General features: G+C 36.7%; 1 protein-coding gene and 1 long non-coding RNA gene across 2 annotated transcripts in view; both read left to right on the top strand.

Moving 5' to 3' along the window:
• The window catches only part of LOC128890403 (dual specificity tyrosine-phosphorylation-regulated kinase 2-like), a 410,245-nt gene that overhangs the window by 162,325 nt on the left and 221,757 nt on the right, over positions 1–26,163 (top strand). The window lies entirely within an intron of this gene.
• Positions 3,002–26,163, top strand: part of LOC128890442 (uncharacterized) — a 33,664-nt gene continuing 10,502 nt past the window's right edge. The window contains exon 1 of the long non-coding RNA XR_008460613.1: positions 3,002–4,171. This is a non-coding gene — a long non-coding RNA (uncharacterized LOC128890442). The remainder of the gene's footprint in view (positions 4,172–26,163) is intronic.

Below are 26,163 nucleotides of genomic sequence, written 5' to 3'. Positions count from 1 at the left end.
TCTCATCGTCGCCGACATCGTTCGCGGGTCCGGAAGGGCTCATTTATTCTCCGAGGGAACTGCCACGAAAGAAGGTCCCCGGTTGAGGAACATTAGGCGAGGGAGTGATTATCAAAAGTGTACCTGAAAGGATCACCGTTTAAACTTGCACGAATTTTTGTCAGCCTCTTCCATCTATCACCTCCCCCATGGTAGAAACTTACCGGTTAAAAGTTGATTATGTTAATATACTTTTAATAGATATGTAAGTTACTTGGTCTATACACAGAATGCATTTCTTAAGCATATTTCAATAGGAAATTAATTATAATTATTCATTTCAGTGTATATATAATTTTGTTGTTTAGAATTCTTAAAGTTTGGAAAGAATGATTTTGGGAGAGGGTGTATAATTGTATACATTTTAAATATTAGGTGCAAATGATTAATCATTGAGTTTCTGCCATCAAAATAATTTTTTTGTTTGTAAATGTCCTGTGGTTTTTAATTACGATATTTAATGCTTCGTGTTCATATATTATTTGCTTTTAAATATTATGTGACAAGCATTTTGAATATTTATATCTCTACTTTAATTTTTGAAATAGACATTGCTTATACGACTCGTAAAAATATTTGAAATTTAAATTCCACTCGGTAAGTTCGACTGACTTTCGATAAACCGTCGAAATCATCGCCAGAGTTAGCAAACCATTAGTATCAGAATAACTCGCCATGTACAGTTTGACTTGGAATTTTACTGCCGTGATATTCAATGAGGATTTTCAAGGAATGACTTCCATAACCGCGTGGGTGGTAATGGAGTAAATCTAATTTACCTTCGTTTGAACGTTCCTGAGTACAGAACTACTTCAGACAGAAAACACGTTGGTGGTCTCGTTGAGTCGTAAAGTTCGTAGTTCACTCTTAATGCCAGAGGGTTGTCAATATACGTTTCCTTTATTTAATTGCAACTCTTTCGAATTTAATTGACTCGGGTCGCTCATGATGGCGAGGAAAGGACTCTTCCCTTTAACCTCGATCTCGTGTACCCGAGAGTACGTATTAATTATGTTTAAAATCTGAATAAAACGTTGAATTTATGACGACTGTTTTGTCTTATACGTCTACCATTGTTTGTCAAACTCAACGCAAGCGTTGCTTGATAATTTAATATTTACAAAGAATCACATTGAAAAACTATGTACTTTTCAAAGGGATTCTCTACTTTTGTCTTAATCGAATCCAAAATTCTTGTATTTTGTTACTAACTCTATTTTTCTTTTTTCTTTCAGGTAAGTCGCTCAACACAAACGAATCCACAGTTAATTTTCAAAGAAATATCTCATCACAGGTATTTATCATAATTATTAATATTTAACATCAACAAAAGGTCAGGTCATAGGTTGTCATAGGTCATCTCGCAAGCATACAGTTTTCGGTTAATTAACAAAAGCTTCTGTCAACGATTAATTAAACGTATCGTCCACTTTGGTTTACTACAATTTCGTATCTTTCTACTAGACAGTATTTTCTTCAGTTTCACATGTAAAATCCATCTTCACAATACAGAATTTAATTTGTTAATCGAACCAGGGTGTATGTCTGAAGTGAAGATGGGAAAAAATGTAAAAGAAAATTTTATTCAGAGTTCATACAAAAATGAAAAATCAATTCTTTTCATTCTTAAATTCCTTAATATTCCAAAAATATCTAGTTAAATAAGTTAATTAATGAAGAAAATTTCTAAAGTTATTTTAAAGTCGTTCCATCTTCATTCGGCACATATTTATAATCTAGTCCAATTAAATTCAATAAAAATCATAATTATACGAAAAAGCAAATCGTACACGACTTTAAGAAAGCAGGCAGAACGAATTTTTATGTTGTACCAAAAGGTCTTTATCCTTTCCACCAAAATGATAACAAAGGAACAAATTTTCTTCCGCGTTCCCCACTTTGGGAAACACTGCCGCTAATCGAGATCCTTCGTCTCATCCGACGAACGATACTCTTTCCCGTTTGTTTCGGAAAGCGAGCAAAGTTTGCCGGACAAAAGCAGCCGAAAACTCCTGGAGAAATAAGAAAAACGAGTCGACGTCGAGGGCCGCCGAGAAATCAATATCGCCGAAATCATTCGTCCGAGACGTCCCTCTTACGTCGTCGGGCCGACGGAACGCTTTGATAACGCAATTTTCCTGCAAGCCTCTCCCGGGAGGGGGGCCAAGAATCGTCGAAAAAGAAGCATCCCCTACACGCACGGGGAGAGTCTTCACTGGAGAGTAGAAAACGGACAGAGATGTAAGTCGACGAGCAGTTGGAGACGCGTGGATGTTCAGGCGAGGGTTGGAAGCGAGGCAGCTGCGAGGTCTCTCGCGGGGGTGGGGTTGGGAAGGAAGAGAAACCGCGACGTGGTGCCAGCCGTCGTGGGAGAGAAAAAGACGTCCTGGATCGTGGAGAAAAGAACTCTTAAAAAATGCCAGCATTATTACAAACATTTTCTTGGCATTTATTTAGAATACACAACATTTTCATGGTCTTAAAACGATAGAACTAATTAAAACTCCTTCTTTTAACCCTCTATGGACTCGTGTAACCTTCAGATTCCATGCTAACTGATTGATATTTTATCAAATAATTTTAGTTTTCTCGCAAGGTGACGTGTTGACATTAATCTGAAATGTCAAAATAAATGTCTTACAAATTGTCTCCAGAAACAATAAGTTGGTCCATAGAGGGTTAAGGGTAATCTACAGAGTTATGGAAGAAAATATGACCCTTTATATATGTCGATATTTTTCCACTTCTGTGTTAAATTTTTTTTAGAAAATTTAATGGTAACAGATTTTTTGAGTTTTAGACAAATCGTTGCTGAGATGTGCAACAAACACAGGCCAACATAGATACATATACACATACACGCACATAGGATTTCGTATTCCATTCTTCTTCCATTCCATAAATGTAATTACAACAAATATGAGAGTACTATGTCAAACAGAATTCTCTGAAAATACCTGATATTTTGATAAACTACTAATAATAAAGTATAAAATTGAACAAAAGGGAACAGACACATCCAGACGCGCACGCTATATCAAATTTCATAGTGATCTACCAAACAACTCCCGCGAATACGCTAAATCAGGCCAAACGTACACATATTAAAACATATATACATAATCATAAATTCAATCATAAATTCAATTTAGCGATTTTCACGAAGCTCCTACAAGCAACACCAGACATACACAATCAAACAAATTCCACCATACGCCACACATGCACCCATTAAAGCACACAGTATCCTATAACCAATACCTCTTTAATCACAACTTCAATTTACCAAAATTCACGCTACTCCCACAAACATCTCCTGACGTACGGAACTAAACAATCGCGAACATACTCCCACCTCTCGCGAACGGAATTTGGTTACCAATTTTCGTAGCAATTTTTCGACACGCGAGAGCACCCCGAGAATCCTCCAAAATGCAACAAAATGGGACCGCGGGGAGTAACGAATTTCGACAGCAATACTTCGCTAGTGTCGAGTAACAATCGGTAAAGATGAAAAAAAAACAAAAATAGTCGGAGAAAATACAGACAGGGAAGAGGATAGGTAGAGGGTTTTGCGCGTAGGCTGACTAGAGCGACGAGGAGAGGGAGAGGGTGTGGGCAGAGAGGACAGGCGGCTTGGTTAGGGGTAGGTGGTATCGCTGGCGGAGGGTGGAGAAGGACCTGCGCGCGAATTTCCCGCGTTCGCTCAACCTCATATTGATCCCACCCCAGTAACTCCCCGCATCCTACTATAACGGGCTGGCTAGGGGTCGTGGAGACGTGCCGTGGGGCCAGGGGGGGTGGACCAGGGGAGTGTGGGTGGTGGTTCGTCGGCGTATACACAGTACAGGGGAGAATACGGCGAAGGGAATCAGAGAATCGTGGACTTCGGGGTGGTCCAGCGCGTAGTCGTGGTGCTCGAGCGTCGAAATCCGCGTCGTCCTGCGAAGGTGTCCTGATCGCGTCGGTTGTATCATCGCGAATCGTGCTACCGGGTCCCAGGATATCGGTGACACGCGTGTTTCTGGTATCTCTGTGAGATCGGTCGGGCCAGTGATCGACGGGAGAAAAGGTTACCGTGGTTCGAAGGAGACTGGCCGAGTGAAAGGAGAGGAAGACGTCCGGAGAGAAGGTGTGAACCAGTGGCCAGTGGCTTTCAGAACTTCCACCGTTCGCCGGGTGATCCCGTCGGGATCGTACGGGACACCGTCACGATCCGCGGGCCAATAGATACACGGCGATCACGTGAGATTATCTCAAGATCTCGTTAGCCCGCGCACTTTCTCCGTTCTCACGCACGATCAGTTCCAGCTATGATGGAAGAGGACCACCGCGGCGATTAATTGGTAGCGGCGTTGGGTCCTTCGCGATCATTCGATCGGCGTCGCGCTACTCGCAGCACGGTGATATTGTAGTAGAGATCAATGCACAGGGAGGGTCAGGAAAAATGAAAGTGATGGAACAGAGGAAGTTGTACTCTTGATAGGTGGTGCGGTGGTTTGTTGGTAACTTGCATGGGGGATACGAGATGAAGGTATCCCCTTTCGTGGCCTTGCGATGATTTTATATGATTTTACTTTTCATTTACTCTAATGTTATGGTACTCTGTGGTAGGTGCTTGTTGGGTTAACATCTTCGGGCTCTTGAATCTTTTTCTTGGGAGATAGCGAATTGTTTTTCACGTGTTTAATATTTAGAGTTTAATTAATGTTACTTGTATTATAAGGTATACATTTTTATCTCGAATTTTTATAGTTGTAATATTTGTTAATAGTGTGCAGTATTCATTGAATTTTTTCTAATGTGAAGATTTATCTAACAATAAATGGAAAGTAAGTCATTTGAGATTAAAATGAGGAATTTTTATGTATGTACAGATAAACGTGATCGTTTTTGTACAAATAAAACACGATCATTTTCGTAACGAAAATATTTGTTTAATTGTTCTTACTTGCAACGTCCATGTTACACCAGTTTTAAATTATTTGTAGTATAGTATAAAAAGAAATCATTAAACTATGATATATATGACAATTTTTTTTATGGATATAAAAATAAAGATTAAGTATTTGAGGATTACGTTGGAAAGTAAGAAATTGAAGCTAATAGGAATGTTGATATTTGGGAATTTTTTTTATAACAATAGTAGATATTTAATATAAATGTTTTCTATGGATATTAAAAGTGCACTCTTTGAACAATATTTTTATCAGTTTTCATAAAAAAGTATTAATCTATGTAGAAAATAAAAGCATCCTTGTGAGAAGGTACTAAAGTTTTCTAGTCTCATGGAGGCGTGGATCTTTTTTGTCATATTTAGAATTGAAAAAAATAATGTTAGCCGATGTTTGGGAATAAACAAGTTTCTCAACAATTCATCTCAAATATTTCAATCGAATGAAACGTTTTAGACTCACAAGGTTTCAGTACGATAATTACAAAATAATTTTAAGCAAAATTAAAGACATCTTTAGAAAAGGTGAAACTATGAAATACGATACAGCATATTCCTATATCAAAATCGATTCATAGATCAAAATAGCTTTGATTTGCGTGTATTCAAATAGACCAAACAAAAATCCATTTAAAATCTGTCTCTCGGGAGGTTCGCATTTAAATATTTTATATAATTTCAATGTATAATTTACATAACCCATTTTCAGAAAAATTCCCAAATATGTTCACTCGTCTCCACCTGAAAAGTAAATTTCCCCAGAGGCCTCACCACGTAACATAAAAAAATGTTTCCCACAAGTTACCAATGCTACCATCACCAGCATACTTGAATGGACGTTCTCCAAGCGTTCACCTTAGTCGCCGTGCTGCGAAGAATTGAGAAAAAGTGCGTAAAGTCGCGAATGAGATCGAGAAAGATAGCGTCAGAGTTGCTCCGTTTCTGCTGCAGGCTGCAGACTAGCGCTCCTCCGCGTCCGTAAACGATCCTCCGTGTCGCGGTTCGTGCTGCACGCGTTCAACGTTTTCTGCACGCGTTTCTTGTATGCATGCCGCGACCCGAAACATCGCGTGCGAAGAAAGCCTCGCGTGTCGACGATCCCCGCGTAACCGTTCGTCGACGTCCTCCTGACGCCTCACGGGGGCACTTGCATAAACAAAATGACCAAAATTGTCTTCCTACCCCTAATCACATATTTCTCCGATAATCTATTAACCCATTTGCATCGTCAGAGCATATTAAATGTGTTAGCGTTGACGTATTTTTAGAAATTTTATTTTGGAGGTTTCTTGTGTGTTGGGTGTATACAGAAGTTTCGTAGATTTTTGGCCTGAATTATTTTATTAACCAAATGGAATGTACACTTTTCAAACGAGGTAGTAACGAGGTTATGACAACAACTACGATTATGTTATTCATTTATTTAGATGCATTCGTCATATCTCTTTAATTTCATATTACGAAACATTTTCATTTAAATACAATCAAAACAATTTTTGCGAGAAGAACGAATTTTCCATTTTTTTCGTATGATGCAAATGGGTTACTTCATGGTGCCATTACAGTCTCGTTTATTGTGAAAATCATATGAATACATATGACAATATGTTTCTTCTTTATTTATATTTTCTTCTATACACTTATATTTTCCAGTGTATCTTCGTGAGAGTGTCATCAATAGGTTGATAAGGTTTTCTCGAAAAAAAGAAACAATGAGTACAAACACGACCTCATTCGGAACATTTTTTAATAATATGTAAGTGGATAATGTGTTTAAACATGTAATTAAAAGTGATTCGAACAAGGTCGTGTTTGGACTCATTTACTAGAATAATTTCACTGATATTTGTAATTGGTGCTTCAGAAAAGTAATGCTACCAAATTGATGCATTGTTGCAAGCAAATAAACTTTTTTCCTGACCTATAACGATCATGGGTCCAGATCTCCTGTTGAAACTTGAATATTCCATCCACGAGTAATTTCAGGATTTTTAAGGGTTCATGGTTGGTATCGTGGGTGGAAGAGATATAATGAACTCTTTGGAACAAACTCGAGCGATCCATCGACTCGATACTCTTGTAGGTCAAACCAGGAAAAATGTTTCTGATCAATCTTTCCGTTCACTCTTCTTTCTGGATCAATAGATTTTTTTGTTAATATCCCTTGCTTGCTTAAGGCCTTCAAAATATTTCTACTAAATTATATAAAAAAAGATTTCAAATTGACTCTTCCGCTTGACGTGACTTGGAATATTGTACGTAACTCGCAAACAAATTGAGCTGGTCAGTTGAAAATTTGAAAGAATTTTAATTTAAAAATAACAAAATTCAAAAGTTTATGTCAACCGCAAAAAGTTGAGGCTTACTCGCTTCGACTGCAAACAAAAAATATCATGAAAATTGCCTCGACACTGATAGAAAAAAGTACGCTTTAAGATTGAAGCTATAGCGAATTTGAGATCTTATTTTCTCGTAGAAGGTTACGAACGTACTTCCATCTTCACGTGCTATCCAATTTACGAGTTCAGTATATTGCTTCCTTTGACTATACCTCACGCGTGATTCATGTTAGGTAGATTCAAACGACCAAGGTCTAGGATGGCGAAGGTCTAGGATAATGAGGTCTAGAATAGCGAAGGATGACACTGAATTCGAAGGACGATGCTTTACCAACGTTTATTTCATCTATAATCGACCAATTTTGATCCCTAATCAAGGTCTTACCTATTACGGTTTCAGGTAGGGTTCAAACCTCTAATTTACCAACATGCACACGCAATACGGAACAGTTTATTTGTCATTATGTCTGCACATTTCAACCATTGACCGTTCTATTAACTCAATTTTTATCCAATTGATTTCTGAAATGTTGCTTTCAGAGTTTCCTCGGTTGATTATGGGAGCAAATACCAAATTTTCATTTCTAAATTTAGGAATAGCATTTCATGAATAGCTGAAATGTACATATGTCAGTGAAAGTGTTCAAACGTAACAGGTTTTAGAGAATATATATTGGAATTATTTCAATTTTTAATGTTATTCTGCAAAAACAGAAAAGTCCAATAACAATTCTTATAATATAATCAAGTGTACCAATGATTTTCATAGTAATATAATTATTATGAATTGCATTATTATGAAAGTTACATTAAAATTGAATAATAATGTTAACGCCATAAGTAACATTATACTAGTAAATAGCACGATAGTAAAATGTATTAATAATTCTCATATCAGTAAAATTCAACAATAATTTTACTGCCATATGAATTATCGTTGAACTTTACTGAAATATTAATCTCTAAAGAGTATAAACATACAGCCATACTTCTTTTTCATGGCACAAAAGCCTGAACAGGTCTTCTCCAATTGCTGTTTATACTCCTGGCTCAACTACGTCTCCTATTGCTGGTACAGTTCTCAAGAATAGTACAGAGCTCAGAAAAAGCTCGATCAATATCAAGAGATTTTTAGCTTTCGAACATGTTGGGTAGAAACGGGAACACTTGTCTTGACAATGTTCGATATCCTCTCTGACAAGAAAAGTTCTCGCAGTATATCGGGTCGCTTTTTATGAATAGTTGATAACGTCGCATGTAAATTCACCCTTTGGAAGCGGAAAGGTATCCATTTGGCTGTTACAGTTGGTTGCTTGAAGCGGTTGAATAAGAACTAGACGTTTATTCTAATATACAGAGTGTATCGTACATAACGTATAGGCACCACTTCAGGGAAGAATTCGGGATAGAATACGAGACTAAGGGCTGCGGTTCAGAAATTGTCGTGTAAATTATTCAGTATCAGGTATATCGTTGGAAACAATCCTCCTTCTCGGGATGTACTATTCTCATCTTTGTGGATTCATAGGCGCATTTTCTTTTATCAGGTTTCTCATCAGTTGTGTGCACTTCTGTTTTCCAAGCTGAAGTTATGCAGAGAATTCTCATGCTTATTAGGATGTTCTGTATTTATGTAGAGCCTTTACAAGCATAAACGTTGTCTAACTCAAGCCAGTATATGTATATAAAAATAATAACCATGTCTTTCTTCCTGTATAAATTTTCTCTCACCCATTCTTCTTTCTATTTTCTCAATATGAATTTTGCTAATTGACTAACAACCCATAGGCAACTTTAAATGTATTTTAAGGAGGATCCAATTTATAAAATGGGAAATATTAATGCTCTTCAAAATTAAGTATACAAACAGATTATTAATTATTCAAATAAAATTTTGTTCATCTCTCATTCTCAGTTTACCATACGTGTGACGCTCACTTGTAACGTTAGAAGTTTGAATATGTGTCGCGAGAGAGATTCGTAACTTTCAAGACTGTGAAGTTTCGAATCGCTTCAAACAGTATTTGATACCGAAAGGTCTCGAAAGGCTTGGTCGATTTTAAAGTCCTGATCGGTTCTGAAGTATTGATTGGTCTTGAAAGTCTTGATGGGTCTCCAAGTCTCGATGGGTCTTGAAACTTTTAACGAGCCTTGGACATTTTTCATTAATAAGTAAAAGAATGTATGCATTCGTTAACTTTTGTCCATGAATCAGGCGTTAGAGATTTAAAGATACTCGATCCAGTCTTAAGACTAAATTTCTCAATTGTAGGTTAATTTAAAATGGACAATGTTAAAATCATAGCTTAATAAGTATCTTCTATACTTTTAATTTCATGCTTAAAAACTTCGATTTTCTCAAATTTTCATTTCATTCCTTACACCCCAATTTTCCTTATTCCTTATTTCACGTTTAATTTTATTCGCGTTCGTAGGCGAAAGCATTAAGAATTATTTTGATAAAAGCATTAGTGAGAAACTGGACTAACGAGAAATCAGAAACAGAGAATAGATAAGGTTCGTCGCATCATATAATAGGATCCTGATGAACATTTTCGTATTTATGTACGGAAGATGGCCATTTCGAGGAGTTTATCTGAAAATGCACGAGTACTTCGTACAATATGAAAATGGCTGCAATTTAGAAACAAGGTCAAGTAGAACGTATGTTTATGTGGACTTTTTCTTATTGTTCTTTTGTCCTGAATTCGTTCCCTCGAGCGGTACACATTTATAATTGAAACGTACGATACTGCTACAGTCATCGATTTCACGTTAAGAACAATATACAGTTATTTACGCATTTTCTCCACCTATCTGCTGTCGCGTCATCCACGTGCACTCTTGCAGTTATATAAAAAATATGATCCTACAAATATAGTACTCTTCGGACCACTCATCTCTTCCCTTTGACATTTTTGTCTAAAGGCACTGATAGCGGAGTCGTGACTCGTCACATTGCAGATCAATTTCAGTTGTCCTCGAGAAACAACTCTTACCTTGATATTATGTGAATCTTTCAGATTAGACCTTAAGTACCATAAACGTTCGTCTCAGATGATTATTGAATTACCCAATGGAAAATGGGCATAGATTTCGCAACAGTACAAATTCATAGGAGAATAAATTTTAAGAAGAATAGTTTCCTCAGAAAATTTGTCAGCACATTTTCGTTATTTTAACTGAAAATTGAAACTTCCATAGTAAGTGAAAACCATCATTAAATCTTGATTCTAAGAGTCGTATTAATTTATATTCTATTGCATCTTATAAATGACGTAGACGGGGCACGTGGCTCTTTTCCGTTGACCTCCTCAATTCTAAACGCTACAATTACGCACAAAGTAAGTTAGTGTGATGCAACGAACCGGTGAAAATGGTCGTTCCAGATACGTGTTCGTAGAAAGTCAGTGAAACCATAAATAGAGTACTCTTCTTGTCTTATTTCAGAGTAATCATAAATGCAGCGTCGGTATCATTATAACGGTTCATTACACAAGAACGAGAAAGTGTACTTATTGTAACGAAGCGTTGTTGCGTAATCTTTAAAAACAAGTTACAAAAGGCTGCTTTTAAACATTAATTCGTAATCATTACACATAGAAACTTTATAAGAAGTACATAAATACAAGTGAGGAGAAAATAAAGACAGGATGATACGAGTATTATACTAATAGGGAACATCATACTAATTGTCTTACTTGTTTTTTGTGAAACTTGATACTTGAACATGATTGTTCTTTTTTTTTTTTATTGGGCTATATTTATGTTAAAGAAAATTATTTCTGTCGTTCATATTATGTTGTAAAATTTGTTTGTTCGAATATAACTAAAACAATATTTTTTGTACTCAAAAATATCATAATATTTAAATATCGTATATAAAATATATATTTAAATATACAAATAGATTTTATATTTATTAAGAGCGATTGAAACACAGTTTCCTTCATCAATAACTGTTATCAGCAACCAAAATAAATTCCTCTCATTTATAATGGTCATCGACAACAACAAAAATCGTTCAATTACCTATAATCATCATTTCAACCAAAAAGGTAACTCCTATCTCATTCCTTTTTTTTTTTTATTTTAATCCCACCACTTAACGCAACTGATTAAAATCAACTCTGAATTATCCGACGATCCTCGACGAGGAAAGACTGAAACGCAATTGAAGTCGCAGCTGCGCGGATCCCCGGAGAAAGGAAATCGTGTAATAGCCAGGGGCTGTTATCTTCGGCTGGCGAACGCCGCGCGACGAGAGTGAAATTTACCCGTGCATCAAAATCCACTAAATCCATAAAATCGTCGCAAAGATTGTCTAATGGTCCGAGAGAAAACTTCCGAGCGATTTAGAGGAAGATACGCCGCGTGTTCGATTTAACGAGCCATAATGTCGTATAATGGAAACCGGTACGGTTTAGCTTGCTTCGTTGACCGCGTAAACCGTGTTATCGTGGCGATATAATAATCGTCAAGTTTACTGTCGCGGGTAAATTCTGTCGTAGCGGACGGTGATTCCAGACGCGAACGTGTCGCGGTATCTATCCGCAAAGAGTACGTCGCGAGATACGAATACTTCAAGTCCGATTTGTCAATTGACTGGAAGATATACAGCTGGCGATACCGTCTGCACGCTGTGGAACGAATTAGGTATATCCCAGATGTATCCTTGTTCGTCGTTCGCGATTTTTAATCGTCATCCAGTGAAATTGTTGGAATACAGCTGATACGGGCGCGCTGGTGAACGAGGCTTAGATATACAGAGTGGTTAGGTAACTATTGTCGCGTCGATGTCTTTGATAGGGTAGATTCTTTTGGATGGAAATTGCGCAATGAAATTTAATTTTATTGGGCTTGGAGAGGATGTGTCCACTGACTTTGCTTTAATATACGGTTACGTGATGGGTTTTCAAACGTTTTATCAGAGGAACGCTTCGATTATTTGCATTTATGGCCTTTTTTAGATACTTGAAATTGTTTAATCGTACAGGAATAAAGTTTCATTTTATTAGAATTTTTCGGATTGATTTCACATGTTTCTTGGTTTGCACTTAGTTAAATGTTTCGACAACATGGTTTCGTAGTTCTATTCCAACGAGAAGGTTGTCTGGTCAGGTGTCACACCGTGAGAAATTATTCAATCTTGTTAGAACACTTGGGATCAATCCTTATTCCCATTTTCTTTACAACGGCAATACATTGTGTATGTGTGTACTTCTGATTTTAAGAGACTGAAAAATTGAGTTACTTCTGTATTGTTCAGAATAAATCTATATGGTCTAATTCTATATATGGTTGAATAGAATATTTTCAATTTTAATCAAACTTTACTTGACATTAATTAGAAATGTCTTATTTGCTCCAAATAATAATTGGATGATTTCCAAATCGACTCGATATTACAGCAATCTTTTCACTCTACAATTACGTAAAAATTTATCAGGAGGACCTTCATCAAGGGGTTCATCCTATTTAATTTAACTAATTTACTTATATTGTTTCGATGCCAAGTCGAGTTGAATAGGATTCAAACATCGATCTTCTTGAATTTTCATCTCACACATACATCTTCGTATTTCTAAATATTTTATCTAAATACTTGAATTTCAAAAAAGTAGATCGAGTTACCTCTATGTCACTATTTCGTACAGTATATAATCCAACGTGAGGATCTACCCAAGTGTTTCGACAACGTAGTTCCATCTTTAAAAAAATTCATGTCTCGATCATATTTCATGTCTCTTAATATTTAACAAATCTCTGTAAGAAAAACCTCTATCTCCCATTTGTGAAAGCAAGCACATAGTCTACCGAAGAGGCAACAAAGTCTCCTCGCCAAGGGCATCATCACTGTCTCCAACTGGAACGGACGACTTTCGCGCGTTATTAATTACCGTGGATCAGAGAGCGCGCGAATATGATTGATAGTAATTATCGTTGGGCCGGCAATCTCGAGCATCGCGGCTGGTAACGGCTTAATATCCGGAATGGCGTTTCCGCGAGGACAACCGATGACCGTAATGCTCGTAAATACGGCCGTGCGTAAAAGTCCTCGAGCTGGTTGTCCTGTTCTCGATAAAAGCCAGCTGGCCAGCTCGGTTCCTGGTGCACCAAATGCTTAAGTATGACTCAGAGTCGACCCGTCCCGCGAAAGAAAGCGTTCTCCAGCAATCCGTGGCACCGCAATGGACGAATAAGAGGGACAAAAGTATGAGCTCAACGCGCTGATAGAGAATGTACGTACGGCTAAGTACAGGGACGCATCTAGCGTGGGACTAACGACGTCTTTAGAATCTACGTAGAAGGGAGATATTATTATTGGTAAAAATAAAGGATTTTACAAAAGGAACTGAAGAATTTTATAAGGATTTCCCGTGAGGAGCTGTTAGGATTTTAAAAGGGCTTTCCAAAAGAGGCTTTAAGATTTGAACACGTTAGTCGTTGAGTGGCTTTGGAACCTATACAGAAGGTAAACGCTGTTGTTGATAGAAATAAAGAGTTTTCCAAAAAAGGATAAAGGAACTCAGGAAGTTTATTTCGCGAGATGATACATTTTCGATTACTACCGGTTGATTAGCCAAATTTATTAATTAGAAATGCGACGAAGGGTACAAGAAATAATTAAACGATAAAGCTTTCACACATGTTGTCAGGCTCTGTTCTGACGGTAACTAGCATCAAGCACAGTATCATCTTAAGCAAGAAGAAATATCTCACGTTTTTTGTCGGATTTTTGTATCAGTGTATCGTAGAATAACTATAACTATCATCTTTCCAGAATGAAATTAGGCTTCTCAATCATAAAGGATATCACAAAGCTTTTTACGTATCTCAAAAATTAAATGAAAACTCAGGCGACTTAATCGCAGTATTTAAATAAAGAAGCATTTGAGTAATTCCTTATTAGCTTAAGCTGGCAGTCAATTAATGAAGTAGTTCTAAACAACTCTTTGCACCCTTAAAATTCTTTTTAATAAGAGGATAGAGCTGACGGGAGCTCAAAGGATGAATATATTTTTTTCAATAATATTCCCAGTCATAAAACGCTCCAAGAAAAAGAGCCTCGCAATATATAGTAATTAGTTTCAGGCCTCGGTAAGTTTAGATCCGACACTGCTTACGTACCTAAGTGCGTCAGCCGCGAGATCGCGATAAATCATTAACCGGGCGTGTTTATTGGCCATGCACGAGCAAATCCCGAGCTGCCGGTGAATTTATTCTCGGCTCGATCTCGATTGCCGATCGATCGGTCGTGACTCGCGAATCGAGCGCAACAACCAGGCACCGATTCATCGCAATACACAGTAGCTGGAAGGTACGCTCGACCGTGTTAGACATCGTCAGGTGTTCTTCGTTAATTGTCAGCTTATTTTAGAAATTTATCGCTTTTTTCCTCCAATTTTTCTAAACAGTCTTTATTTCGGGAAGATGTACAGTGGGTGTAGAAAGTATTCGTACACTGATCAATTTCCAAAAAATCTGTGTAAAATTGTAATTTATTAACCTATTTTTTATAAACAATGACATTCTACATATTCTCGGAAGTCTCTCAGATAGATATAGTCCAAACAACATTTACTAGTTAATACAATTTGTGAAATTAACAAGAAGAAAACAATTAATCGATAACAACTAATGTGTTTACGTTACAAACTCTACTGTAAATGGTTCGTCATAAGAATCGTACAAATACTTATTGTTTCTATACTTTTACTAGACTACATCTATCTTAGAGAATTCCGAGAATATGTAAAATACTATTGACTATAAAAACGGAAATTAAGAAACTACAATTTCACACAAAAGTTTTTTCGGAAATTGATCGGTGTACGAATACATTCTACACCCACTGTATATACGAACGTAAGAAATATTAATTAGTTACAGAAAGGTCATCTTCTTGAGAATGGGATCTGTTTATTTTTAGATCAATAACATTATGCTTTTTTGATGAAAATGGGATGTCTTTGATACTTGTAATCTAGTAACGAACAATCTAAAAAGAAAATATAAGAAAATATAAAGAATGTATTATCAATCCTAGCAATAAAGTGCTATCAGCTCGTGTTTGCACGTTATGCAAATCTTTACTCTAAAACAATTAACGATCTTTTGAAGCGAGTAATAGTCTTTTCCGGGTCATTCAAATTTTAAATTTTAAATTTTAAATTTTAAATTTACGTTCAAGCTGATATTAATCCTCCCCGAGCCACGATCATCTTCGACCACGAATTTGAAGCATAACCATAAACATAAAGGAAAACGACGTCGATGGTCCACGCCAGTCGCGAGGCACGCACAAAGTCGCGTCCTGAGAAAAGATGCTCGGACGAATCGGGGCGTAATTGTCGGGTTAGCTCTGATACGAAGCTGCGGCTGGAATCGTTAAGTTCACGGTCGATATTAGCATAGAGGCTAATACCGTAACGCGAGGATAATGCACGCGTAGTGGTCGTAATATGGTAGAATTTACGGGAGGGAAAGAGATGCTTACGTCATAAAAGTTGAAGCGCAAACGGCCGTTATCCTTGGGCCCGCGAGCTTGCGTTTTTTTCGACGCGGACTTTGTTCGATTTTTTGTTCGATCGCGACTCCACAGGTTGCGCAATGTAAATGAGGCCAACCTGCTGTCCAATATCGGGGCTCTGTCCACAGCGGGGAACAGGCCTGCGCCGCGATTCCAAGCTATCTCTATTCTTCCTTGATATGTGCTCGCGATAAAGTGCACGCGATACCGCCTCTTTCCTGCGCAGAGTGATTTTCATAAAAGGGGAGGTTATAATGCAGTTCGCGCTCGTAACCTGGAACGACGCGTTTAGAGGTTGCATGGAACGGGACTGGGGCTTTTTTTCGTTCTTTCATGATCCATTAGAGGCCAGAGGAATGTTCGTTGGAAAATTAACACTTTGGACTCGGCTGTACCCTCTAGGAAAGATGTCGAGGTTTATTAGCAGTCACACAGAATAAATTGATAGCGCAACTTTTTCGTATAAGGTTGTTTTATTAATGTTCTTTGTTTAGTAAAAATTAAACCAAAATATGATTTGTATATGGAGATATTTAAAGAAGGGTTTGAAATTTCTCTTTCCCTCTTAAAGGAAGCGATAAAGAGCGTTTGAATGTCTGAAATAGGTATGTTTATACACTGTTCAACCCTCCACCCCCCACCCTCCCCCATGGGGTGCCTATGGGTTGCACGGTATGGGTGATGGCATTTTCTGGATCAGGAGAGTCCAGAGAATGCATTGAGTTCAAAATCGAGACCGTCGTCCAGAAATTGTGGATTTTAGAGGGGGTAGGGGGTTGTGGGGGGTGGGTTTGTCCGAGAGGGATTTCAAGGGGTGCATTTTGTAGAGAGCATCAAAGAGATGCTCGTCCTAAAAGTTTTTTAAATTTTTTTAACCCTTTCCATTACTTCTGGCACCTTCAGAAGTGACGTTTTTCGACGCGCCCCTCCTTAAGGGAGCGAATTAACCCCTTCGCGTCAACCGTCGCCAATGTAACTTTACACACGCCTGGGGGACACTTCGGAAATACTCCTCACACAGTTTTATTTCAATCGGTTGAAAACTCCCACAGTTACGACGGTTTGAAAAAGTGTCCCACTAATTGTTTGAAGCAGTGTAGTTTTCTTAATGTCCTGTATAGTTGGAGAAGATGGGCAATTCTAAGACTGTAGCCTATGAGTAAGAAATGTTCAAAGTTGAACGCAGGTGGTGTTAAACAAGTACGTTAATTCTTTTTGATGAATTTCATGATGTTGTTTCGTAATTTGAAATTCGAATCTCGATGATAGTCACCCTTATGCTGATTAGGAACGTGATTCCTTTGTGTCTGACCATTAGAGCATATTATCACTTAATTCAAGTAGAAGAAAATTCTTTTTTTATTCGTAGCAGTATTTGTGTTACATCCTATGAAAATTCTTCTTTTTCATCACATAAGTGTATGTGTAACTTTACCAAAATTATTATTCATCATTTTTGCTTAAAAATAAATTCCTACCCTTTGTCGAAGCATAAGCAAAGACACTCACAAAACTGTAAACCGATGTGTCAAATGGTTTTCTTTGAAAAAAATCCCAAGGGTCGTTCAGTGTACAGGTTTGAGAAATATTGTAGATAGCTCACTTGCGATGCTTTGCTTGCGCGAGAAATTGTAGTATGTCGAGGGAAACTGGGCGGGGCTCCAGTATGTAAACAAATTAAACTTTTGTATCGATCGAATTTTTCAGCAAATATACCGACTTTAAAGCAATTTTCCGTGAAAGTACACATTTCACATCTGAACAACACAAATGGATGTAGAAATAAAAGCCAGCCATGTATAATATTTTTTCATGAAAGTTTATTTGACAGGTCTGGCTCGCAAGCACGTATACGAATCAACAATAATCTTCAGTATTCCAATATTTGTCGGACAAATTTTTATTTCGGAAACGTTTACATTAATACACGTGTTTTCAAGTAAACGCAAAAAAAAACGAATGACAGTCGTTCATTTTGAAAGATTCCAACGTCGTTACTTCTTTTTAACTGTTCAGATGTACACGATATTATTATAAATGATGAACAGGCAGATTTTGTACCTATAAAAAATAATGAAAATGTAGAGGATATTATTTTATTGATGCCTGCAAAACAGTGGTTTTAATGTATATCACAGTGTATACGTTTTAAAACAAAAATAATTGTTTTAAAAAATGAAGGACAATGTTTCCTATATTGTTTGCATTTATTTGACTATGTGAAGGTTTAAGATAATATTATTAATATTCAAATCAATACCAAGGCTCGATGAATCTGGGTCATCTTTGACCCAGGATTCGAAACATAATTAGATTCTAAATTTAGAATGTTTGATGTGGCTACAGTTAGTTGGTCTACCTATATTCAGAGTTCAATTTCCAAGTCCACTTTAATTCATTATAATTTTTTAAGCGTACACGATTACACCGTTTTCTAAATAAATCGTGTAATTACTTCAGTTCTTGTGGACAATTCTATATTGCTTTTTTATTTAATTTTTAAATATGCATTTACAACCATAATTTAAAAAAACAATGAGATGTAAGATTAATTCAGTTTTTGTAATCATTTCTCACGTCATGTCATCAGTTTCTCATTTCATTTTCAAATTTTGTATTTAAAAAAACTATTTTCTAAATAAATTAGTAAACTAATTTAGTTTCCGTAGACAATTCTATAGTACTTCTTCATTTAATATTTAAATGCATATTCATAATTATATCTAAATATATAAATTGTCAAATTAATACTTGTTCGTTTACTTAAACTCGCAATAATATCCTTAATTCTCCAAAAATAAATGGTAAAGTTATCCCACAGCATCTGGATTTTCCACCATCTGATTAATTCAACGTCCGAAAAGTTCAGAGTTGAATCCTCAGAGAAACAAAGACTCTAAAAGAACCCCATCGATCTTCTTCCCTGGAAGCTAGTCAAAGCTCTCAAGGTACAAGACGCCCGCTCTATATGTATAGTAATTTCTGCAAAGGTCAGTCTCCATCTAGACGACGCGCGACGGAGTCGCAATTTTCCACGTCGGTTTGTAATTTCAGTATCTAACGAGTCGAACATCTTTCTCTCTCTCTCTCTCTCTCTCTCTCTCTCTCTCTCTCTCTCTCTCTTTCTCTCTCTCTCCGAGACCAACTCGGCTGGTGGCAAGAGCAAAGCGCGAAACGGGAGCGCGTAATGCAAAACCTAGAGCAACGACTTGAACGTCTTTTAACATCTTGCTGGATTCGCCAGCTTTTCCAACTTTTTAGATTGGAATCTGTGCTCCGCGGGCTTAGTGTTTCCTATGGTACGTCAGCTACGTTTGAAAAGGGCGCTTTACGTGGCCGCACTGTATACCGTGATTCCTCGAGATTTACGAGGACTGCACGCAATCCTCTCACGTGCAGCGAGTGCTACAATTTTCCCTGACGATCCTGACGTTTTCGAAGTCGGGCGATTTTTCATGGCGACCTCTTTTGTCTGGCGATTTACTCCCAGCGACGCGCTGACGCATCGAGATGAACGGTTCTTCTGTCTTTGTCGAGCATTATTTACTTGTCAAGTTTATCCATGGTTGGATTTCGTTATTGTTGGATAATACTGTCTTAATATTTAGTATTCAATTCTTCACGTAAATTTGAATGTTTGGGGTACAGATAAATAAATATCTTATTAATCTAGTTGGTATAATAATTACCGTATTTGCATTTATGAGAAATATGTTAACCATTAAGAGGGTATTATCGTTTAGAAGTTTGTTTTTTTAGTAATTTTTAGAAATTAATTTTGCGAAAACTATCAAACCTACAGTACCAGGGTTTTTTTATGCATAATAAAACACGTTTCAACTAACAACACAAATTTTTATGCAATACTTCATTGAAATCTATACAAGTTATGCGCTGTTATGCAGGTTGTGCCGTAGGACGGTCGTTCAATCGGGCGCACAGGCTGTGCCGGTTCTAGTCGTCTGAGACAGAAAAACAAATGTTTTTTTTTCAATCTATATGAATGTAGTTATCGTCTGAACTAGAATTAAGTAAGTACTAAATTTTTTATCGGAATCGCAGCTGTTTGAAAATTAAGGTTTAATTTTCCCGGAAAATTGTCAACTAAAATATAAGAGCAGGGTTAAAATATTCAAGCTATCGGTATAATTCTAATTCAGACCATAGATGATGGTGCCCTCGAAATGTGTGTAAAACCAAAAGTCAGTCGGTCCAATAGATTTTGAGAAAAACGTGCGGCCGACTTGAAAAATGTCGTTTCGAGAAAAACGCGTTTAAAGTTTGCTATACATTTAGCACTAATACTTGTGAACAGCCTTTAAGCCTCTGTAACTATGAGAGCTCTACGAATTTCAAATTAATATTTTAGAGGCAGTTTCTCAAAACCCCAAATGATAAAAAAATGTAACCAAAAAAAAAATCGAATTTTTGAAGTTTCTAGACTATAATACCCCCTTAAATAATTTAAAATCGCCGAACTACAGCAGAGCGTTTACATAGACAAAATTGTTTGCTAAAGCATTTCTCACTTTTTATAGAAAATATATTGTTAAGCCTTGGAAAACTATTGTACTAAATCCCCATTAAATAATCTTGAATTACAAACGTACAGCAAGCATTTTCACGAAGAAAATTGTTTCCAAGAGCATTTCTCGCTTTCCTTAGAAAATATATTGTCGCGCGTTCGGAGTAAATTTTGAAAGGCGTTGCCATGACATCAGCAGAGGTTGTTACAACTAAATACATACACTAACGTGTCGCAATTTATTATTACGAAAGCATTTACAACGTTTACACGTCGCTACAACGGCAACGACATCGTATTTCCGATAATTCTCGAGAGTAGCGACACGATAACTTTATCGCACGCATTTACGGAATCACTTTATTGCCACGCTGGCGCGAGATCTTTGCGGAAATGGGATTCAATTTACTCTGATTTATAGGACGTTGGACAGATTTCTCAGAAAACCGATCATTCACGCTGCGCATTTTAATTGCCGGTGGTCTGCGTTGAGATTTAGAGCGAGTGTCGTTAATCGGTTACTTTTCTGTTTATCGAATCGATATGCAGTGGTTGCTTTCCTTTTAGCGAGTTCTAGACAGAGATGAATGAAACAGTTAACTAGATAAACGTTTCGAATAATGGGTAGAAGATATGTAACCTTTTATGGTTTATCTGTTCAATTAAAATTGTATTGCGAATTATGGAATGAAATCGTGGTAGAAAGAAGTGTGAAGTTTATTTGGACCATTTACCAAAATTCATTTATTGGGCGGTTATTTGTTACTGTTGGCCATTGCCCGTAATTTTTTGTATTTAATCATTCACACAAATTTAAATGCCTGTGGTATAGATAAAGAAAATTCTTATTATTCTAGTTTGTATAGATATTATTTATTTTCGAATAATACACATAAATATAAATGGTTGTCTTACAGACGAATAGAACCTTATGTTATTCTTGTTCGTTTCATTGGAAATTGATATTTATTAGTATTCACTGTAAGTTTGAATTCATCATACTTCGTTACAAATTTAGAATCGTTATAGAAGACTTTCTTTTTGTCTCTCATTATCTTGTAAACATATCTGACTTAAGACTAACTTAATAAAATACATAGTTTAAACATTGTTCGCTGCTATTCACTGCCTTCAAAAACAGATCTAAAATTTCGATACCAAAGGCGACTCTTGTTTCGAAAATAATATTGCATACAATAGAAGAAATATTCACTATGAGTCATTTATGAAGATTGCAAAAAGACCTGAAGTTTTGAGTCACGGTCATTACTCATTTTTTCCATTGAAATAAGGCAGACAGATGTCGTGCGAACAAAGAGAAGAGGTGGCTAACGTTTTATACAGGGTATTATTAAAAAAGGGTGCAAGACTCGGAGGGCGTCGAGAGGTCAGTAAACTGAATGAACAGTGTTCAGTCGACTGTGGCGTGCAGAGTCAAAGATTGGATCACAAATCCCGTGCCACTGGACTCCCCGTTATCGCGAATTAGCGAAATAACGGCCATCTTTTATATTCTTGGAAATCGTAGGAGTGGGTTATCGTGGTTCACTGATGACAGGAAGTACGGTTAGGTGTCCTATATCGGAACACAACAGTTACACCATAACGAGATCTGTACACAACGATATAATAACAAGCGTATAACAATCTGAACGCTTTCCAAGTACGATTATCAAATGATTACTATGTCGATACATCCATCCTTCGATTTACATGGTATTTCGGTTCACAGACTTTCGCTTTTACATGGTTTTTAAAAATATAGTGTATTTGCAAAATGAAATTCTATTAAAAACAATATTTTATGCTGCGCATATATTTCGTTTATTTGATGTATTTGCTATTTCATGAAAGAACTGATATTTGTCATACCAAAATAATGTTACGAGAAGGACGAGTGAAAAGAAAAGTTATATTTTTAAAAATCAAAATTAAAATGATAAAAATAAAATTTTGTATATTTGTTATTTCGTAATTAGCTCGATATCTTTCGTTTTCCATTTGTGTTTCATTTTTATTTTACATTTTACATCTTTCCGTTTAATTTACAAACGTAGTTTCTCCATATAAAGAATCATGATTTAGATTCACGTGATATCCTTTGGATCTTTTATTTAAATCGAGAGGATGGATGCATAATTGCTTACCTATTGCTGATTTTATAAATTAATCTATCCCTGTAAGTCACTATCATCCTAATTATTCATTTATTAAAGGCTTTTAATCGCCTCGGATAATTCCCTAAGTAATGAACCATCAGCTACATATTTTTCTTATCGAATATTTTCAAAGGTGTCGTTGAAAGTGAAATCAGTCGATAATTTCTGCCACGATTGAATTCTGGATTCCTGGCTCGCTTTGCGCGATAAAAACCCAAGCTGTTATCGGAAACGAAAGAGTTCTCGCCGTCATTCTGACTCGTTTCTCCCCCAATTCTTGCAATTTCTTTTAGTCGTCTCGAGCCCCTAATCGGCACTTGGCCTGTCGTTTCCAGAGCCCCACTCGTTTCACCCTTTATCAACGTCCGAATTGTGTCCGTGGCTTATCTTCACGGCCCCGCGACGCCATTTTCTCGTCGGTTGATCTCGATCACTGGGGCGATTTGTAGACACAAATAGGCTTTCTGACGCTGATCAATTGGGATTACTAGATCACGAATAAACTCGATTACAGTAGTTTATATTTCTATAAGAATATACAATTATTCTTATATTTATATCAATCTTAGTCGTAAATTAAAGAGTATTCTACTTCGGAGTAGTCTAATAATTATATTTTTCTGAATAGTTTCCTGTTTTTCTAAAAAGTCGTAAATTAGAGTTTGTTACTCGCAACTTATCGTCTCATCAAACTTTAAATTATAAATTATTCTTATATTTATATCAATCTTAGTCGTAAACTAAAGAGTATTCTATTAGAGAGTCTGATAATTATATTTTTCTGAATAGTTTCCTATTTTTCTACAAAAATCGTTAATTAAAGTTTGTCACTCGCCACTTATCGTGTCATCAAACTCTGATATCTATTTGTATAATATTCAGAGAACATTCTTCGAATTCAACACGATTTATTTTATGAATCGCATCGACAAAATACTCCACATCGATGCACGTGAACTATCTGCTACCAAATAACGGATTACTGATCCTGAACTTATGATTCAGTTCTGGATTATTAATATTACCCAGCTCATAGATCACGAATCCATGTGCAATTTCGAAACACTGTGCAATTCTGAACGAAGAAGCGCAGGATCACCTGGAAATTTGTCTGATCCATAGTGAACCAAAAAATGATAACCACGTAGGGATAATGAAATGTTTAACCAGTGTTCGATACGAAACGTTCCGCTTAGCGGGTATCCGTTCAAACTAACTAGTTATGTCCGAGTAGATCGACGTCGGATTATCGGTGCGGTCTAAACTGCAGTTCCGTAGAATCAGGGATGGATAAAACCATGGGGCTTTATGGGTTTTAGCTCAGGGAACTCCAGGGATTAAGTGAAAAACTATGTTTTTAATATATGTGTATACAAATTGCTTCCTCTGTGAATTTTGAGCCACATTCTATCTACTGTAAATTATTTATTTGAAGAAGAGTTCATTTAATATTACACGAACTCTTTCTCTAAGTAAATAAATAGAAAACTCCGTTAAATAAATGATTTATTTATTCTTTGACTTGGAATTCACAAATGGAATAATTTTTCACTTAATATACATTTATAGTAGACATACTACAAAAGGAACACTGTACTATATACCTATACAGAGTGTTTAGTAATCTTCATGGGTGTCGAACAATTTTAAGAACGATTCTCTACAATAAAATGAGATGAAATAAGACACGAATCACTTTCTGAGGCCAGTATAATAAATACTCTTCCTAGTAACATCACACCCACATTCCAGAGGCCCACAGAAGCTAGCTACAGCTCTGTCTGGAAGCGCTGACTAGTCAGACGTGGAGAAACGTCTCCGTGATAGGACGAGAGGAGTTTGTTATTACGCGATTATTGTTGTTGCTGGGGCTAATCTCTGTCGTAACCCTGAAGCTCGCACTTAGCACTTACACGACCGATCCGAGAAATAAGAAGTGACCCTCATCCTGTAACCCCACTTAAGTCTCCGCGGAAAGTAGCAGTTTCCAGACTGTGGAAGCACCGAAAAAGAAAGGGAAAAATGGCCGGTGTCCGCCCTATTCTTATGTCTTAGGTCGATCCACGTCGTTCGCAACCAGGCGGTTAACCACTGACGATTGTATTATAGCCTCACCTCTTGACGTCCAGAAACGGTGCACCAGGGATGATAGAAAACCACTATCAGGCGTCCCGTTTATCAGACGTTGATATCGCCGTGAAATAATGGCGGGCTACGTGCACTCGGAGCCTCCGTTGGGGCTGGGTTCAGTGGATCGATAGGAATTCAGGGTAGACAGTGTTTTGGAAGCTCGATGAGGAGGGTTTCGTTTGCTTGGGTAAACCAGGCCTTTGAAATGAGATGAAACTGAAATCTCGATAGCGGAGGTGTATTTTAGTCGTTCATTATGAAAATGGTATGTTCGACTTGCTGATAAATTCAGGTTTTACGAACAATGCTTGAAAGATATTTTGGTTTCTAATATACTTACAGTAATTATGCTTAACTATATCACTTATAGTATGCAAAGATAAGGGCTCTCCTTAACTTTCCTCTTTGTTTTTTTTTTAAAGCAAAATTGATTTTTAAATTTCGAGTTCGGGCTTGGAATCAGCGACCCCGAAGACTCCTGTATACCAAGTTTCATCCAAATCGAATCACTTTCTGTATTTTGGTCCGCCATATTGGATCCGCCATATTGGATTCGCCAGTTAGAATTTCCAAATTTTGAGTTCAGATTTGGCTTCAGTGATCCTAAAGACTCTTGAATACCAAGTTTCATCCAAATCGAATCACTTTTTGTATTTTGGTCTGCCATATTGGATCCGCCATTTTGAATTTTTAAATTTTGAGTTGAAATTTGAAATCAGCGGCCCCAAAAACCTATGTGTACCATGTTTCATCTAAATCGTTCGAAAGGAACTCATTAAATATTCAAGACAAACTATATACAGGTGTTTGTTGTCAATTTCTTCCAGGAAATACTACGTGTTTACGTTTTTTACTACTTTACTACTAGTGCGTACGCACTTCCAGGACATTATGTAGGTCACTGGGACAGCCCTTCATTCATAAGTATCTATAGAAATTAATAAAATAGAAAACTTTGAAGTGTCATAACTCAGCGTAGAATCATCCGATTTGAATCTAACAAAAATCAAATTGAAGGGCAGAATTTTTACTATCTAATATTTACTAATAAATAGTTATTGTCATTGTTAGATATTCTTAAACAATTGTGTTGTTTATTGTTCGACTAAAAACTTCAAAGTGTCGTAGCTCATCGTGGAATCGTCAGATACGGTTCATAGAAAATTAAAATTGAAAAGCGGAATTTCTTCTGTCTAATAAATACTTATTATCATTGTTAAATGCTCTTAAACAATTGTTTCTTTTTTAATATACGTTTATTCTTCAAATGAATCTTCTACTCATATTTAATCTAGTTTAATTGCGTTTCGACGTTATTTTTGCACACTGCTCGAAGAGTTTCGCTCGCTATTTCAAATTTTGAATAACCCTAAACGATCCGCATGAACAATTACTCTAACAATTACTTGATACATGCGTCACCCCGAACATTGCTACTTACTCTTACGTCCGTTTCCTAACGAGAAATAACAAAAAACTGCGCG

The sequence above is a fragment of the Hylaeus anthracinus genome, unplaced genomic scaffold (assembly GCF_026225885.1).
Source record: "Hylaeus anthracinus isolate JK02 unplaced genomic scaffold, UHH_iyHylAnth1.0_haploid 12000, whole genome shotgun sequence".
In the NCBI taxonomy this organism is placed as follows: Eukaryota; Metazoa; Arthropoda; class Insecta; order Hymenoptera; family Colletidae; genus Hylaeus; species Hylaeus anthracinus.
This window is presented reverse-complemented; position numbering and strand designations above follow the sequence as displayed.